At 36.0% G+C, this 17,821-nt stretch overlaps 2 protein-coding genes across 12 annotated transcripts in view; one reads left to right on the top strand and one right to left on the bottom strand.

Annotated features, from left to right (window-relative positions):
• The window catches only part of LOC134649232 (CUGBP Elav-like family member 1), a 358,172-nt gene that overhangs the window by 118,176 nt on the left and 222,175 nt on the right, over window positions 1–17,821 (top strand). The gene's annotated exons all lie outside the window — the stretch shown is intronic.
• LOC134649216 (KIF-binding protein-like) overlaps window positions 4,199–17,821 on the bottom strand; it is a 287,050-nt gene continuing 273,427 nt past the window's right edge. Inside the window, exon 3 of the mRNA XM_063503945.1 lies at window positions 4,199–4,211. The gene's annotated coding sequence lies outside the window, so the exon portion shown is untranslated. The remainder of the gene's footprint in view (window positions 4,212–17,821) is intronic.

Genomic DNA, 17,821 nt, shown 5'->3' with positions numbered 1-17,821 from the left:
GCGTTGACCTAGTCATTAAATGTCTTTATTAAGGCGCCCGTCAATAGACATCATGTTCTCTTCAAAAACTGACCAAGTGCGTTTTGGGCCACGCATAATAATGGAGGGTTTCGTACATACCTTCATACTATATAAAAAAGCCGTACCAGCAAAAGACGTATCTTCCCAGCGTCGACGTCGTTTTAATAAGAAGTAAAGCTTTTTGGAGAATCTCATTAGGTAATGCATACTGTAAATAATATTCGTGGAAAGTATTTGTAGAGCTTAATTTTCTTGATTTTGTCATGTGCCCGTTACAAAAGTTAGAGGGGGAAGACACATTATTTTCGACTTTTGAAGCGAATTTTTTAAATAAATAAAGACTAGGCTAGGCGTATAGGTTTATAAAATAGAAAAAAAAAATGACTTTGTTACAATAGTTTGTTGTATCTATCGGTTTAATAGTAATAACTGCCTGATATCAGTATCAATTAAAGTTTTGTTCATTTCTTAAGTAATTTAAATATGCATCGCTGCAAATTCTTTTTTTCTACTCCCGTACTTTTATTTGTCATTTACAGGGTCGTGCACCCACCTTTAAACCCCTATCTTATAGTTGTCAAGACAAGTCTTTAGTCTATTACCCAAAAAAATACTTTATATACACAATATACATACACGCAATATCTTTTTGGCACTTTTACGATACTTCGTGTAATCACCACTTTAAAATATTGTATGAAATACATTGTTGCCAACCTAATTTTAATTGTCATCTCTGACAGATGAGTGAACCATAGACATGTTTTTTTTATTTCATTCATTCTTTTCCCGCCCATACCCTCCATTCATTGCTGCTTATTAAATGAAAAATCTTTGTTAAATTTACAATTTTATTTCAAATTAAGTGCTTGGTCGTAGAAAAAGTATTGTATGCAACGTTGTTTAACTGAGTCAAAAAATACTCGTGGCGTCTTTATTAACAATTTTCAGCTTCGCCTCAAATTGTTACTCACGCCACTCGCCTTTTTTGACCTCTCTTAAACAACGGTTGCATAAAATACTATTAAAAAACCACTCCACTTTAACGTACTTACGGAAAAGACCGTAAGATCTTTTGAATCTTATTCAACCTAGATCCTTTTTAGGGTTCCGTACCCAAAGGGTAAAAACGGGACCCTATTACTAAGACTCCGCTGTCCGTCCGTCCGTCCGTCCGTCTGTCACCAGGCTGTATCTCACGAACCGTGATAGCTAGACAGTTGAAATTTTCACAGATGATGTATTTCTGTTGCCGCTATAACAACAAATACTAAAAACAGAATAAAATAAAGATTTAAGTGGGGCTCCGATACAACAAACGTGATTTTTGACCGAAGTTAAGCAACGACGTCGGGCGGGGTCAGTACTTGGATGGGTGACCGTTTTTTTGCTTGTTTTGCTCTATTTTTTGTTGATGGTGCGGAACCCTCCGTGCGCGAGTCCGACTCGCACTTGGCCGGTTTTTAAAAGAATGAGTTCCACTCAGTTTACGATCTATATCGGGATAGATATCGGGAATTAATTGAACGAATGATAAGGAGGAATGTCTGCGAGCTTCATGAATATGTATATTAAGGCTAAGTGCTCGCTGTGTAAAAAGGCTCCAGTTATTAAGTCGATGGCTATTAAATTAGCGATTTGATAAAATGAAATAAAGTTAAACCAAATATCACGCATAGTGATATTTGTTTTTAATTACTTATAAATCTAAATCCGTACGTATACTCGTCTATCGGCGCGATTCGGGAAATGAATTAGAGATTCACTAGATATGAAATAGTAAAGATATGTGACGTTCCTCGGCAAAAGGAACCTTATGACGGCTGGCGCGTACGCTATTATTAACTCCGCTCCAATATTCAGCCGGGGCCATGGTACCTTTTGCCGTGGAACGTCACATATCTTTACTATTTCATATCTAGTGAATCTCTAAATCATTTCCCGAATCGCGCCGTATGTCTGTAGTGTTGGCATCTCTGTTTTATTATGACGGCTTTAACGATTTGCAATATTCCTACCATAGCTTACGTAAAACTTCACGCATAGTTTTTTTTTGTTAAGGTTATTTTCAACGCAATAGAACTTATTGAACCACTTGTTATTTAACTAAATAAACATGCAGTATAAGTTTAAAGTCAGTATATAATAGCGAAGCTGCATTAAGTCTCGTAGAAAAATAGACGCAATAAAAATCCCAAATTGAAAGGAGAAGAACAACATATTTCGCCTGTTATTTGACCTCGCTTGCATATTATATAAATTCTGTAAGAGACAGCAATTGTTGTGAAATCAATAATTCAAACCGAATAGTCAGGGTAGATGTAGGTACCCAATTCCTGGATGCCTGCCAGGCATTATCGGATTCATATAAAAGATGGAAATTGAGGTGAGAAATGTCAACCATAACGGCTCTGCAAATTGTACAAAACTGATCTAAAACAAAGAAAATTGTTTTATTATACAAAAGTTTCTACATAGATGTCTCAACGCAGATTATGGGTTTATTTGGTAGTGATCTTGCTATTTGTTTTGTTTGTTTGTCCCGGGTTTGTCTCGTAAATTTATTAACGACAGAATAAAAGCAAACTTGTAAAATACCGAATGGCTCGCAAAAACGATAGCACCAAATGTCAGTTTTTCAGGTTATGCTACTAAAAACGTTGCATTTTTATTATTCTGTCATATGTTGCTTTAGATACGTTCTACTTACATAGATGTTCATGATTGGCATAAGTCCAAAGGATCTCTATAAAACCGAGTATATAGATAATTGTGTATTCTGTAAATAGTGTGATTGTTTGTTCATCAATTCACTTTGTAATATAAAACCGCTTTTCAATTTGAAATCCTTCTTCGTGGCCCTACTCTGAAGGGCCTGGCGTCTATATCTGCTGTCAATGTTGTGAAATAAGGAGCTTATTAAAATTTTACGCCCTCAACTCCGCTGTGCAAACTTTAATAAGGTAAATTCAAATCTTGAGACGTCGAAATACTCACCTGAATAATTAAAAGTATTGTATTGAGACGGATTGCCCTGAAGTTGGTTTTAAAGCGTCAACGGGCTGAAAATCAGACGGGATGAATGAAAACTGAAGAGTATCTCTCTGCTTTTTGTTCAGCTTCTACAGTTGTTTTACATCAAGTGGAAAGCAAAGGATAATCGCAATTCTATTAAGGTTGTATCAACTTAGTACAGTACAATCATCATCAATCGTTTTCTACACGGTTAATATTAATATTGGGCATTTACTAAGTAATCATAATAATATATTTTGAATTTCTGAAGTTGTGGGGTATCGCGATAAACTATTGCTCGACGGAGCGCTTGAATAACATAACATAACTAGTGCCTAGTGCGACAAATAACATATTGAATCGTCGATAATAATTTGTCACAGTGAGGTTGTGTTTTACAAGCGTGCGTTCTAGTACCGATCTTTCGATATGTAATTGGCCCTGACGTTTCGTATTAGTTTAAAATAATGAATGAATATCGTGTTAGTTTAAATGAACATATATATATGCGAACAGAACAGTTTCTCGACTTGATTATTGGGGTCCCCTCATTCACTCTTGTGTCACTGATTTGTTAATTTTAGAAGAAGGCGTGCACATAAAATGCCTTAGGCATAGACTAGGAATCCTCTAGACGGAGTTTAGAGCAATTATTTCATGAAACCGATGCTGCCAAAAATACGGGGGTGCGAGGGGACGAGGTGAGCGAATCCCGTGCCGTGATTGGTCCGTTCAAAGAAACGGACCAATCACGGCACGGGATTCTGACACTTTGACTTGAAGATGGAGTAAAACTACCGTATATAGTGACAGAGGGGGTAGCGTTACTATGCTCAGTCTAGAGGATGTCTTACATCGTAGGTGACCGAAGGTTGTGCGTAGTGGTGCTGGTGACAAACCCGATGCGAAATCTTGGGTTGAAGTAGACCCAGGGAACTATACCACCTGCTACGATCTATCTGAAATATACTCGCGTAGTTTTACGACGGTCTATAATATGTTATACAAATTTGTACGTGTTGTAAAAGCGTTGGTCGCAAAACGAATCAGTTAATTGATAATTTGCCGCAATTTTATTCTTCCTATAATTAATCAGGCCTCGAAATCGCTGGGTAATAAAACAACATAATCACAGTTTATTACCGTGTGTTAGTACGAGTAACATGTGTCTACTCCTAACGAACATCACTACACATTATTAAACAAAGTCCACCGCCGCGTCTGTCTGTTTTTGTGTTTGTATTTTCGCGATAAACTCAAAAACTACTGAACCGATTTTCATGTGGATTTCACCTATCAATATAGTGATTCTTGAAGAAGGTTTAGGTGTATAATTTGTTAAGGTTTTGTGTAACCCGTGCAAAGCCGGGCGGCTCGCTAGTATATCATATAACAAAGCAAACCACATCAGCTGCTCATGTTTATTTTTAGTGCAAACCCAACGTAGGTAGTGAAAAAGTAAATTGTGCAGTTTATTACATTAGGTTTATTAAAGTAATAGCATCACCAGGCGAGGGAAACTTGTGCGTAATGAGGACACCAGTATAAAGCGCCGGGCGTCGCGATATTGCCTACGTGTTTCGAGCCCTAAAATAAGCGGCTTTGGTCTTCTCCAATATCAATTTGACGTATCAAAATATGAACAATCATATTAACCTCACTTTAATTACCTCCTTCACGCTTAAGGCCTAGTTAGTTCGTGTTCTTCTCTCACTCTCACTGAGCGTAAGCGTGAGCGAGCTTTTTGAAGTGTATGACCTATGTTCGTGATTTTTTTTTTATATCGAGTAAAGTCAAAACTCAGGATTAGATTTTTTGTTATTAAGTGAGTTTCATTTAATATTAACAATGACAAAAAATTCCCCAGGTAGACATATTTAGTAAATAAATTACCAGATATTTTTTTTACCATAGGTACTTCTTATTTAATCAAATATTTAATGAACTGAAAAAGTTTACTTCGATTTTATTAAATTTGTAATATTAAATCGGGTTTGTTATAAATATCGTGCCACATTTCTTCGCTCAATTTAGAAGAGAAGTATCTTTTGTTTTAACAGAAACATTTATAAAAATGCTATGATTTGCGACTCTTTTTTATGGTTCATTTTATAATGACGATGCGTTCGAAAAGTTTATTCTGCGGTTGTCGGTCTTACCCTTCAAAAAAAGGGAGGGCACGACCCTCACTATTGAGATATGGATCACTCTAGTGCATATTGTTACAAGTCGCAACTTCGTGAGATATGGATCACTCTAGTGCATATTGTTACAAGTCGCAACTTCGTGAGATATGGATCACTCTAGTGCATATTGTTACAAGTCGCAACTTCGTGAGATATGGATCACTCTAGTGCATATTGTTACAAGTCGCAACTTCGTGAGATACGGATCACTCTAGTGCATATTGTTACAAGTCGCAACTTCGTGAGATATGGATCACTCTAGTGCATATTGTTACAAGTTGCAAAGACGTCCTACAGTCTTGCTAATCGCACTGATTGTTCTAATGGTTTTAGCTCCGATCCTCCGATTCTATGGCCCTTCACGTTATAACGTCAAGTTTACAATACAGAGTTTCCACGCTACTTCCCTACTCTTAACATTGTTCAAAGTTGAACTCTTTAATACTTAGCACTAATATTCATAATTATTTGATCATGTAATATAATACCTATTTATGATGAGTAATTGATAACAAGACAGTTTACAATTAGATAACTGATATATTGTTTGTTGAAAGATGTAATGGAATTTTTCAATTACAATATTATAGGAATCAATTAATATAATTAGGTAAATTAATTTTATCTAGAAATACTAAACGTTTAAGAAATTTCAATTATTTTCTATCGAAACTTGTTTTTTTTTGGTTTGTTGTGTATACAAAACAAGTTTCGATAGAAAATAATTGAAACAAGTAGGTATGATGTTAAGGCTTCGTCACACAGGGCGCATTTTCCCGGCGGGCCGTAAGCGGGGCGCGCCGCATGTACATATAAAACGCTCACGCCCCGACCGGAAACGCGCCTGTGTGACGGAACCTTTAAAGGGCAATGTTAACGTAAGGTTCTTACTTGTCCCGCAGATTTCATAGCCGTAAACGGTGTCACGTCGAGTTTGCCACATGCCACGGATTTATACCCTCGTTACCCCTCCGCTCGGTGTCGATACTAATTTGATAAGGTCCTGCCCCCCATCCGTGGCACGAAATTATTAACGACTAAAACAAACTTACTTTCAGTTTAGTTTTATCCATACACTTAGATTATGTAGCTGCTGGATGGCATGAAGTTTGCTCTTTACGAGTTTTTGATGATGATCGATGTACGCGTCGACCTAGTTCTGTAATATACGAGTATGAATTATCACTAATATTAACAAGTTGTTTGTCGCGAAAATGACTTTATGTTCGTTGTAATAAATAGAGTAAGATCAAAATAAAGAAGCTATTTACACAGAATAATAATTTCACTATATTATATTATAAACAACTACGTGTTTTCAGAACGGACACCAGTCAAAAATATGGCTTCTGTGAACCCGGAATAAAAAAAATACATAAAGATGTAATAGCTGGTGTTGTCATCACATGATGAAGTATGATTCTACATTCCTGGTTGTATCTTCCGCCCTGGCACACAACGGGTACACATTCTCTTGCGGCACTGGTATGGCCATCTATACCAGAAAAAGAGGTCGCCGGTAGTCTAAACGTGCCTTTTGCATGAGTTGTGCGGGTTAGGTTCGGTGTTGTATATAATCTCACATGACCTAGTTATATTATTAGTTTTCGTTCGGTGTTAATATTTTGTGGCACACAATAATCTGTTTAAGGAGACTTTAAATTTCTCCTTTAAAATTACTCCTACCCGGACGGTATATACAAATAGTTCCTGTTGTCACTTTAGTGCAGTAAATTTTAACCATGATAACAGTGCCGTTTTATTTTCCTAAGATTGTAAAAAGATATTTATAGAAAATTAATGCATAAATGTTTTTAAACCGATATTTTAGCAAAATCACTTTTCCGTCCGTATATAATGAGATAAAATGCCCGCCGATTAAACTTATTCCTGGTCTTCAGTAGGGTCCATTCGGTAATATCACGACAGATAACACATTAAAAAAAAAACATTAAATTATGAATGAAATTATAACAAAGAATAAGCAAACAAGCAGAATGAAGAAAACAAAAACAAAACAATCGCATAGAATAAATTTCATTTTTCATGAAGCGCTCCCCAGCGATAAATGCGAACTCTAGGCATATAAAAAAAGAAAACATTTATTTAGAATTATTTTTCTAAATTGATTATAGACAGACAAGTTTAGGTTTGAATGTATTTTTCAACCACAGTGTATTTCAAAATCCACAAATAATGAGTACATTTGCAAGAGAAAGTATAATAAAATTGATGTAGGTTTAGGTTTAGATATATTTACATAAATTTAATATTTGTCAGATTACCTAATATCATAATTGTTAACAAGGCATGATGTTAAACTATTGTTCACTGCTGTTAATTGTAGCCGACTGAATGTAGGTATTAAAACGATTCTAGATCTCTACCTCGTTGTACAACTTATGTAATAGGTAGCAAAACACAATTGTTGCTTTATTAAAATAAACATTCTTAATTCGCACACAAAGCTGAGCGGCAAAACTTTGATAATCGTCCCCGTATCCGTCACGTAGGGGACAAAGTTAATATAACTGTGCCCAAGTGTTACCGCGAGCGTCGCCGTGGTAACGCTGGGGACACATCGGGTTTCATCGCTTCGTCAAACATATTTAGTTTCTCTCACTTTTCTATATAATGAAATTATTAAGAAACATGCGAACCAATTCAAGCAATCCTCAAAAATTAGATGTCACAGCAATATGATACCAATCTGTCAGTGTCAATAGTGACGTTTTTGGTTGAAGAAATGTCACTTTTGACTTTGACTCTGACAAGGAGAACAACAAGACAGCGTATTTGAACTACTTATAAAGTAGTTTGTTTTTTTAGTCTTATATTTTCTGATTTCCTTGTCCTCGACTACATAAAACGCACTGACTTAAATAATTACACCCTTTATTGACATTATTCAAGAATGTGTGCATTACTTTTAAGAATGCAATAAACTATGTGTAAGTAGAACACTACTCGACTAGTACTATTCGTTAGAGCGCATGTCGCGGTGTGCTCCCAGCGTAATTGCTGAACAATCGTCGAACATTCTTCCCAAACTCTAGAACTACAATTGCATGGAAACTCGACTCAAGTCGGCTTTAAAGTTTAAGCGAGTTCCGTTTTAAATTCCGTCACTTTTATTGTGTTTTTTAGGGTCGTAAATTCCTGTATAGTTTTGAGAACTGCTTGCATATTTTCTTGTTGAAAGGCTTAGTTCATATTTACTGGCTTCCGAGACTTCCATGTTTCAATCACGGAATCATTCAGTATAGTTAAGTTTATAATATCTACATTAAACATTACCAATTTCGTATATCCTTCTTTATGGGAGGGATACTATCGTATGCGGTCCAGAGTGCGTAGACAAGATGTCAATCGTTAACGCTCGGCAACGAACAAAACGCAACTGTATTTGTCGTACTAATATGGAAGACTGATAGAATGAGATAAATACGCTACGCTACGTAACGATTGGCAATTGGCATCTTGTCTACGCACCCAGACCTTATCGGTAAGAATGACAAATACCTAAATCAAATAATTCCATCATTTGTTCCATGTTTCAACCTATGACATTTTATTTGTATCACTTAACACAGGTATTTTAATAAATAAATACAATGTCATTAAAGTTAGAGTAAAAAGTATTTTTGTTTTGGACGATTGTTATACCACCTCATTAAGGGCCTTCTCTCACGAGACTATTCAAAAGCTACGCGACTGAGATACAAACCATGATCCATACTGGTATGCTACTCGATTCCGCACACGGTGCTACGCAAATTAGACTATTAAAATTTTGTATCATTTGCAAACAACATTCGTGCGCAAATGTCTAGTGACTCCAGGGATGAAGACAATCTTCTTCTCTATTTATATCCAATTATTGTGTATAAATTTAATTGAAATAAAAATATAATTCCTGATCTGTCAAATTGATTTTTTTTTCCAATCTCAATCCACGCCTTTTCTGTTACATCTTTTCTGACATAATCTGGCAGCTTATAATTATACAAACATGGATAATTTTCCACCTCCTGAACAAAATTAATAATAAAAGTTTGTTCCGCCGTCGTTTTGTGAACGATGCGTATAGGTACGACTCGAGTCGCGTGCGACCAGCAAGACAGTAGCGTGCGATTGATATCAAACGCGTCGTCGACGCGTCTCGTCGTGTGCGAAACGAAGTGAATAAATATGGCGGCTACTCACAAGCGACGCGTAGGATACGCGTACGAAACACAAATCGCTTGAGAGTAGCCTCGTGAGAGAAGGGCCTAAGTTTTCTTAATACGGTGACGGGGTGGTTGGTTAAGGTAAATATGAATTCATTAATAATCTGGCGGGTTACACTAACAGTTTGGCTATTATGTATAATAATGCAATTTATATAGCCATTTTATAATCCGATATTACGGTACCTGTAAACCTTTTGTCATACTTTACAGCATAAGTACATCGCCACGGCAGAGGAAAGTAAGATAAATACGTTTTATTTACAACGATGTATTACATCAGCCCCCTGTTTAAATATCAGCAAAACAACGCAAAACGGCCTAATTCCACATACGGTGCGGATGACAAAAGTACTTTTGATTGTGTAAATACCAACTACGGGTCGATACCTGATACCGGATCGGAGCTGGATTGAACCGGATCAACCGTGTTGATTGGATTTCGATCCGGGTTCACTTCTCTAGGCCGGTGCAATGGCCTTTGTGCACTTTGTTTTTGCGCGTGATTTTTGTTCGCCTGATCATATTCCAGTGGATCGTTAGGTTTGATAACAGACAGATATAACTACACCTAGAAATAACCATAAAAGCTCATTATAACAATATATACTCAGGCTTCCTTTTTTAGAGTTCGTAGCTAAAATCACAAAAACAAAACCCTTCTTGGTAATTTCGTCATTTCCATCTGTTTGTTCGTCTACCTGTCTATCCGTAATCCCAGTTTATTAAGCAGGCTTTCGTTTTATGAATGTCGAACATCTAACGAGGTAACAAGTAGCTAAAATTAACCCTGTCGATGCGCATACAAGACTTTCAGGTAATGTACTTACTTGATCTACAATGGAATAAGATACCTAGAAAAATATAAAGTTATAATTATAGCGTTTTTCGCAGAAATCAGGATAACACTAACTCAACCGCGCGTCGAAAAGTTGAGTTATTTTGATATTAAACGCCGGCTTAATTATATTAGCGGCTCGACGCCTCGCGAACGTGGCAGGTTAATTAGGAGTTCTGTATTGTCTGTAAGCGTTCGCGGTTAGAGTGGCCTAAGGGTTGGCAACCGAGATCTTCGGCTGAAGTCGCGTACTTGCATTGAAATCTTAACCAATTACTGCATTTAATGAAGAAGAAAGACGTATTTAGCTCTCGATTTGAATATTGATCACAATGGCAATTTATACTTATGAATCAATGAATATAGGCTATGTTTATAGAATTAAAAACTTATACATTTAAATACCTACTTATTTATATATGTCACGGTAAAAATCCGTCTTACTTGGTTAAAACTAGTTTGCGTAAACGTGTGGAATTTTTCAGTAAAAACTAGTTTTGACTAATTGTTCAAAAATGTATTTCAATGAAAACTGGTTTTCGCTAGACGTACCTACTATATCGCTTCGCTCGCTCGGCTTTGCGAGTTTAGTCACAGTTAACCTAATACGCACTTCCTCGTTTCGCTCGTCGTCGCTGCTGTGAAAACTATTTCGGAAATGCTTTCGTAGAGGCAAAACGACAACGTGTCGTGATTAGCGCTGAATGGGTTAAGTAAAGTTTTGGTCAAATTAGAAGATCCACTCTAATTTGACCAAAACTTTACTTAACCCTTAGCTTAAACTAACATGCTACTACAGTAATACCCATATTTTCCGTTGTACATAGCCAAAGGAATAACAGATTTTTGTATTGTGTAGAAACGATCCTACAAATTCAGTATTACATTCTCGTATATGCCGGAGTGTGTACATCCCCTAAGTAGGGATTTGTGTAATTACCGGATTTGGCTGACTCGTGTATGTCTTATGTTATCGCCTCTGCTATATATTGTATCCGTATAATTGTCGTGCGGTTTAACTTTCGGAGTTAAGGTGACATTCGGATAACAACTATACCACTACCACCACTTTGACACTGAGATAAACGCAATCGAGAACGTAATGTACTTTCTATGCATCTCGCTCGTACTCGCATATTAGGGCAAGCGAGATGTATAGAAAGTAAATTACGTTCTCGAAAGCGTTTATGACAGTTTTGACACTGTCAATAACTCATGGACCTCATGGTACGGGCTCTGTAGCCGCATTACTGTTGCGACATTACTGCGGTGCAGTGGATATCGCCGCTGTATCTGTCAACTTAGAATGCTTTCATAACAATTAGGTACCTGTTGTGCCACCATGTGTGTCACACCAGGTACCTAATTGTTTAAACACCACACCATAAGTATGGTGTTCTGTCAGTAAAAGTAGCTACCTAGTCATAATAAGTACTTAAGGTGACGGTAGAGGTGGGTAAATTTTCAGATTCTGTCAATTTACCCCATTTCACACACAAGCGCACTTCACGCACACTACCTCACTTTACTGGGACAGGTCACTGACCCATCAAGTTTTTTTTTAAGATTGCGTTTTGAGTTTAGTGGCCTCCTTTTAGGAAAAGCGTTCCATTGAAAGAAGAAAGAGAAACAATACATTTAATCTTGCTTTCCTTGTCTGTTCATGTCACACGTGACGTATTTAAATTCTAATAATTCATTTGGTTGTTGACAATTTTCTACATTATGGCTTTGTCGAGATACGCGTTTTCTAAAGTTAAACCGAATAAAACCAGATGTCATTAAGTCAGATGTAAAATTTTATTTACTACTCTATACGACTTTTCATAAGGCTCAAAATCAATTAAATGAGAATTTAAATAAATAAAGTTCCGGCAGGGTGCAAAATTTAATTAAGGCGGACAAAATAAAATTTGAAAATATATGGAAACAGTGTTGGCTAATGTACCCCTAATATCTTTACCGATTTACTTTTATGTGGTATATTTGCCTTTTGTTTCACTATTAAATTAATACAATTAAAATAAAAAATATTATACCGGTATTCCACCGGTATTATTTCAGTGCTGAAGCGATTATCTTCGATCGTAGCCTTGATAATGTAGGTGTTGATAGTTACTTACGGCGGTAGGAGCGGCAATGAACCCCGTGCAGAGTAGAACGTGAGGTGCGTTGGGATAAGTGCATATATCTACTTATAATTCTTTGGCTGGTTGGTAACCCTCTATAGTTTATTTTTTGTTTTACTGTTATTAGGTTAAGGGAGTTTTAGGGAGTGAAAAAGAAATGATTTTCGTTTTATGCGCTCTCGTGATTGCCGATGGATTATAATTAGACAAAAGAACTTGTTTTCCACGCATCGAATGTAGATCCGTATGACACTTCCTCCAAGTCTTCTCCAATAATGTTTATACCGTATTTTAATTACCTACCTTAAATGTTACATTTCTAAATATTTTTTTTTGTGCTATACATACTTCAAAAAAATCGCTGGAGGCCTAGCGGTAAGAGCGTGCGAATTGCAATTCCGGCTCGTACCAATGAGTTTTACGGAACTTATGTACGAAATATCATTTGATATTTACCAGTCGCTTTTCGGTGAAGGAAAACATCGTGAGAAAACCGGACTAATCCCAATAAGAGCCTAGTTTACCCCCTATGGGTTGGAAGGTCAGATGGCAGTCGCTTTCATAAAAATTAGTGCCCACGTCAATTTATGGGATTAATTGCCAAGCGGACCCCAGGCTCCCATGAGCCGTGTCAAAATGCCGGGACAACGCGAGGAAGATGATGATGATGTGACACATACTTCCAAAAAAATCTACAAATATTTTACGTGACAACTGCTTATAAGTAAATATTATGTAGGTACACTTATAAAGTATAAAGTAGAAAATATCTTATAGGTACATAATATAAAAACCGAGCATGTACGAGTAGGATTCACTATGGGTTCCACAGTTACACATTTTTATTGCATATTTTTTGTTTAAGACCAACTCACCTATTATAGGACATAGGTCTTCCATTAATCTTTTGGCGTTGAACTATTTTTTGTATATGTATTTATGTAATACAATTCTGAGTTAGGTTATGGTACATTTTTGCTCACCTACTTATAATTATGTATTATATCTGATATGTCACATGATACCAAAAATCGCCGCAAAGTTAAAAGTTCATTTATTTACGTTACTCATCTTCGGATCACCGACTTACTACTTCCTTACTTGACATATGTGTACTAAATTTCAATTGAACTAGTCCAGTAGTTACGGTGAAAATTGGCTTTAACAAAATGGCAGACACACGAGTGATCTTATAAGGGAGATTATTTTCCTTGAGTGAATGGTATGCATTTACCCCAATGCACCTCACGTTCCACGCGGCGCGGCGTAATCTGGCCCCTATTTCACCACGGTGACAGGTACGACAAAAACATCACTGTTATTGACGCCATAGGCATCCATGGACTACAGTTACCGCTAACACTGATTTAAACTTTCACGATTTTTACACATTAAATTGTACAACGGAACCGCAAAACGTTCAAGCGGATAAACAAGACCAAGTGCGGGTAGTTTGAAAAACTCGCGTGGTTAGAAGATGCTGATGTCAACTTAAGCCAGTCTTCTCCGAGACCACGGGGACAACGCCGTCCTCGAAACGTCGGAGGTAAATCTTAAAACTTAGATACGCGATTAAGTCCCGTTGTACAATTTAATAATACAGTTACCGCTTACCATCGGGCGGGCCGTATTCGTGTTTGCCACCGTCATTGTACCTATTATTAAAAAAAAACTTTATTATATCGGATAAAACAGACATTTCTCTCGCGAAAAAATCTTGTGACAATTGTCACAAGATTTTTCAAAGAATTTTCGGTAAGTCTTGACAGGAAATGAGTTCTGTGTCGCAATTTCGATACAGTTGCCGTGTTTCTTGTGACAATTGTCATTAGCTTCGCAAAATAAGAATTTTTTAGTGGCAATATAATGGAGTTTATTTATTTATTAAAATGTTGGTGGCAAACAAGCACATCGCCCGTCCGATGGTAAGCGGTTACCGTAGCCTATGGAGGCCTGTGACGTCAGCAACAGTGATGGCGACAACTGTCGCACCTGTCACCGTGGTCGTGGTGAAATAGGGGCTAGTAAGTACCTAATAATCGCAGTGGTCTTAAGTGTCACAGACCCTACTGGCGCTTAAGTCCTTTATGACAATTTCTGCCTATTTTAAATTGTTCAAAAAAAAAAGAAACCGAATAATTATATCGGACTACCGAATTTTCACGAGAATCAGTTGAGAAATGTGATATGCAAAGGAGAAGAATTCGGACATACGAAAGCATCTTTGCCCAAGTTGAAACGGAGACCTTCGCCAACGCTCGGTCAATGATGGTTTAGGTACAGCTAGCTGCAGAGAAAAGGTACCACCCCTGCATACAATTATCTATCTGGTCGTACCTTTTCTCTGCAGCTGACTGTACACCTATAAAAATGGTTGTCCCTGCTGTAATTTTATACCGGTACCGTACTTTGTATTTCAACCGGTATAGTTTTACCTTCAAAACGAACCGGTATTGATAAATAATAACGGTACCATACCGCTTAAAGCGTAAAGAAAGCATGATGCAGTCTCTGCTTTGCACAATTATTGTGTGGACAAAATTCTTATAATCACCGAAACATACATACCTACGCACATAATGTCATTGAAATAAAACATTGTTATTTTATAGTAAATTTATATAATACTCGATATATACACATAACAATAACCAGACCGCAGCGGTATTAGCCTGTAAGCTTCATCTCTTGTCTCCAAATCCGCAAAAACTAGTTAGTACTAAATGCTGGTCTTGCTGTTATTTTATTCTTGAAGATTATGGCTTGTTTCTTGATTATTGAGAACAGCACGTAATCGCACACATATAGACGGAACGAACGGCAACAAAGTAGGTGTAGACACTAAGACTTTCAGGTATTAAACGAATTACGCTTCGTATTAATAGGTAAGTAATATTTAAATGAATATATAATATTCTCTAACGTAAATACAAGATTACAATTGACATCAAATGTCATTGACGTACAGAAGTCATATACTTTTTTTTAATGACGCAAAATTGATACCAGCATAATGAAAATCAATCCCAATCAGTAAAACGAGTCTTTAAACTTTTTTCATTTTAAGCGGGTCTTGAAGGAACAAGTTACTTAAATTCAATTGTAATCGTATTGTTTTAGGATAGTTTACTGCTGTTTTCGATCGTTACGACCTGTAAATAACAACAAATCAAATTTTAAATAAATTTATTTACCCTATTTTTTGAAATACAATTTATCTACTGGTATACATTTTCGTATGCGTATATGATGAAATGTCTAAATAATGTCAAAAACGAGCTACGACGACGTACACGTCTGCTTCGATCCAAGGCCAGCGGCCATCTGACTCGAAGAAGAATTTTGAGTGATGTCGTCAATGTATGGAAATTGTACGAAAGTTTACATTTGGGATTGAATTTCTGTGTTGTATTTGTGAGTAAAAATATAAGTAGATAATAATTTGCTAGTTTAGTTATCTAGCTTTCAAAATCACACAACAACTCAATTACTGTTAAAGGCAAAACTGTAATGCGTGTTGCTCAAACGGAACTCCATATTTTGATTTTTGGATACTTTTAGTGTCGATTTGTAGAGAATTACAGCAAATAAAATATATTATGCCGTGAAGAGCCGGTACACGGCTTCTTCGTGAACAAATTTACGTATAATTTAATGCAGTTATTAAACATTTCTTGAACAAATTGATTGTACAAAGTGAGCTCTAAATCGAAAACGTCATATACCGTCCCCTTAAGTCGTAATAACTCATTGTGAATAAGGGCTCATTTAGACGGCGCGCGAATTCCTATACGATTTTAGTTTCATTGCGGACCATTGAGGTGACATCAACTTAGCCGACCGATCAAATGACGCAGTGTAATGAAACTCGCATGCAAGTTCTCGCACCGTCTAAATGAGCCCTAAGTCGTAATAAGTTTATTAAAAAAAATTATGGAAATGTACATATCTGAAAAAATAAGATAGATTATTTGCCGCTACTGTAAATATTCTTTACTATAAGTGGTATGCGCAAAAAAACCCAGAGTCAATTTAACGTAAGGGCTGATTTTCTATGGAAACCCGACTATAGCCTTTATGCTTTTCAATACGATTTAATGAGCCTCTAAATCACTGAAATTTAATTGTTTATCTAAAGCCTAAGAAATTTTCTAAGAAAGCTTAGACAAACAATTGTTTTTATTGGTACGTATTGAGATATTTATACCTTACCTTCATTAGGATTTTAATTCTTAGCCCAACTGAGCGTCGTAAAGTTAGCCAAATTTGTAACAAAATATATCAAAAAAGCTTGAATTCATAAGCACTTAAGTACACTAAAAAGCACTCAGTGTTATTACTATTGCATAGTACTGACTCATTTAAGCTAATCCTTTCTGTGTAATAGAATTTACGTTGTATCAACGTCCAAATGTTGTCGTTAAAAATATAATAACCTCATTATTCTCAACGTTTTCGAGTATTCTCTTACCTACCTAACCTCTTCCCTTTAATAGAGGAAAAATATAATATTAAATTATGAAAGTGTTCTGTTTAAGACGGGTAAATTATAAAGTGAAGGAAAACTCTGGCTTATTAAATGTTTTTCTGAACTTTTTTTATACTTATTTTACAGACAAATAAGTGTCATTATGGGTACACTTGCATTAATATATGAATTAAATAGGGTAGAATGGGGTAAAAAACCTACAATTTCATCATCTCAATATACCGACCGACAAGATTAAAATAAATTGATATACAAATATACCTATCCACAAATAAACACCTAATCATTATTTTTTGTTGAGTATCATTTCTGCTTTGAAATATAAACTTAAGATGTAATTTTCTAAAAAAAACTTACAGCTATATAGGGTATGCCGCAAGTATAAGCTATATTTTAGTTAGGTTAATAAATGTTTTCTTTTTATAAAATTAACGGACGGACTTTTGTTTTAATAAAATAATAAGATTTTACAACGAAATCTTTCAACCGGTCAGACCGCTTCCTCTTGAGTACAAAGTAACCTTAATAATAAAATAATAGGGGCGATCTTTAACTGTGACACTGTGAGCATAATTTATATAATATCAAATATCAAATTTAAGTTTTCAAAAACTATAGCCACTCGAATAGACGGACTGATACTAGAAATTAAACTACGTATAAGAATTTCTCGTTCACTATTTCATTGCTAGTCAATTAAAGATAAATTTACGATATTCATTATGTCTGTAAAATTAAATTAACTTTAAAAGATGTTTTACAAACCCTCTAGATGCGTGATGGACTACACATAATGGAAGCTAGAAAGCTATAGACAATCGACACAATGACTGAAAAACCAACGTATAAGGAAAAAGAGGATAACTTTCACCAATATTTTTTATTGCATAGATAAGTTAGAGATCGACACAACC

The sequence above is a fragment of the Cydia amplana genome, chromosome 1 (genome assembly GCF_948474715.1).
Source record: "Cydia amplana chromosome 1, ilCydAmpl1.1, whole genome shotgun sequence".
Classification (NCBI taxonomy): domain Eukaryota; kingdom Metazoa; phylum Arthropoda; class Insecta; order Lepidoptera; family Tortricidae; genus Cydia; species Cydia amplana.
Note: the sequence above shows the minus strand (reverse complement) of the source record. Positions and strands in the feature narration are given on the sequence as shown.